Source organism: Xiphophorus hellerii, chromosome 14, assembly GCF_003331165.1.
Source record: "Xiphophorus hellerii strain 12219 chromosome 14, Xiphophorus_hellerii-4.1, whole genome shotgun sequence".
NCBI classification, from domain to species: Eukaryota; Metazoa; Chordata; class Actinopteri; order Cyprinodontiformes; family Poeciliidae; genus Xiphophorus; species Xiphophorus hellerii.
In genome coordinates this window covers 28638167-28640617 of record NC_045685.1, presented here as the reverse complement: position 1 = coordinate 28640617, position 2451 = coordinate 28638167, and positions in this window count along the sequence as shown.

The following is a 2451-nucleotide window of genomic DNA, read 5'->3' as shown; positions in this document are numbered from 1 at the left end:
GGCTCCGCCCCGCGTCAGACCCGCTCCGCCCCGCGTCAGGCCCGCTCCGCCCCGCGTCAGGCCCGCTCCGCCCCGCGTCAGGCCCGCTCCGCCCCGCTCCTCCTGCGGCGGGCCAACTCTCAGAGCTGCTGCACTGACAGAGGTCTCACTCTGATGAAGATTCCTCCGTAGAGCTCCACAGCAGCAGAGTATCAAGGAAGTTAAGGATTTTGTTGTTAGGCATACAAAAAGCACCCAGAACGTTTTGACACTATTAATGTCATTCTTTTAATGAGATTAAAGAATAAAATAAAAATAAAAATATTTTGGATTTTTGGATGAAAACATCTTGGAAGAACTGCTGTGGCATTTTTAAGATACTTTTATATCAGTGGAGCCCAAAGTGGGTCCTGGAGGCCCGGCATCCTGCAGGTTCTGGTTCCCTCCCTGCTGGTACCAACAACCTTTCAGCAGGTCAAAGTTCATCTTAGGCCTCTAATGATCATCACTGGATCCAGGTGAGTTAAACCAGAGACTAAAACATGCAGGATGCCGGACCTCCAGAACCTCCAGAACCTCCAGAACCCACTTTGGACCCCCTGGTTTATATGAAAAGGTTTAATTATTTAGCTGGTGCTTTTTTCATCTCCTGCTCCCTAACCTATCTGCTCTCCTTTGCTGAGGTGCTTTTTGTATTTCTTTTTTAAAAACATTTCCCTCCTTTTACCTTCATTCATTCATTCATTCATTCATTCATTCATTCATTCCAGCCAAAGTTATGAGGATCCACAGATCAGGAGCTAAATGTGGCTTCAGAGCCACAGGTCTGCTGTTCCTGTTTTCATTAATATGACGATAGGTTGCGTACTGTAAATATTTTACATTTAACTTATATTTATTTATATTTATTCAGGTTGTTCTATATTTACAGGAATTACCTGGTTTAATGAACCAAAACTAACAGAAAATTACAAACTCAGTAACAGGTGATTAAACCATTTAACTCATTAAATAAGCTACTAAAATCAAGGGCATAAGAATAAATCTACTTTAACATAATATGTAACTTTCTGAATGGATCTGCTCTTTTTGTTTTTACTCAAAAAAAAAATCTAGCTGTTTATTAAATCTGACAGTTCCATATTTTATTTTGAACCTGAAAAGACCAAAATGTTTTCAGATCAATTTAAAAGAGTAAAATATAGAACTACAAACACAAACCCTGTCTTCTGGCTCCAGAGCTGGCCGTCGACTCCCCCTGGTGGTCTGGAGGTCGAACATTTGGAGCCAGTTTTCAGAGTTCAGAGTTTTGTTTTTGCTATTTGTTGTTTTTCCCTTTTTGCTTTTCTGCTGCTTTTATTTTTTGGAATTGCATCATTCATGTGTTTGCAGCTCATTTGGCCGCTAGCTGCACATTCCCACCCGTCGGCCATCTTACAAATACGACTTTCATTTACAGCCAGGAAGGAATCTATAAATCCAAAACCAGCTCCTAAAGTTTTCTTAGAGTCTTTAAACTGCAACAACAGGAGCAACAAGGTGAATTTCTTGGGACCAAACAGACGTTAATGTTTTTAAAACATTAGAGACGCCCTGTGGCAGCATGCCGGCCTGGGCAGAGAGCCGCCCTGGGCAGAGAGCCAGAGGCCCAAAAAGCTGCAGGATGGAGGGAACAGCTAACAGAGCGCTGAGGATGAAGAAAACTGATGGATTTCTGGACCTGAAACTGGACCAGAACCAGAACCTGGACCAGAACCAAGAATGGGACTAGAAGGAGAACCAGGATCTGGATCTGAAACCGGATCCAGATCCTGGAGAGAACCTGTTCCAGGTGCTCTCCTCTAAGAGACATGAGGCTCCTGATGAACAGAACCAGGTGAACAGAACCTGGTGAACAGAACCTCATGAACAGAACCTGTCCATCAGGTGAACAGAACCAGGTAAACAGAACCTGATGAACAGAACCTGGTGAACAGAACCAGGTAAACAGAACCTGATGAACAGAACCAGGTCTAAGCCCGGATCAAAGCTCCAGTCACATGATCTGCCTCTCTTTGTTTCTGCCAGAACACGGCGGCACAAAGACGGTTCTGTGAGTGTGGAAACAAGGGAGGGAGGGGCCAGGAAACACCTGGAGGTCAGGAAACACACACACACACACACACACCCACACACACACTCACACACACGCCCACACACCCACCCACACACACACATGCACACACACACACACACTCACCCAGCTGTAAAACAAATAAAACTTATTTCAGTTGTGCCCGTTCACTTTAAAGGCTGTTGCTCCTGACCTTTGACCTCCATGTGAGCTGCCTCTGGGCTGCGTGCTGATTGGTCCTCACAGCTCCTTGGGGCGGGGTTTGGGAAACTCCCTCTGCAGCTCCCCCTGCTGGTCATGAACACACATTACTGCACTGACATGAATTAATCTGAATTTTATTTCTGTTAATTTTTATT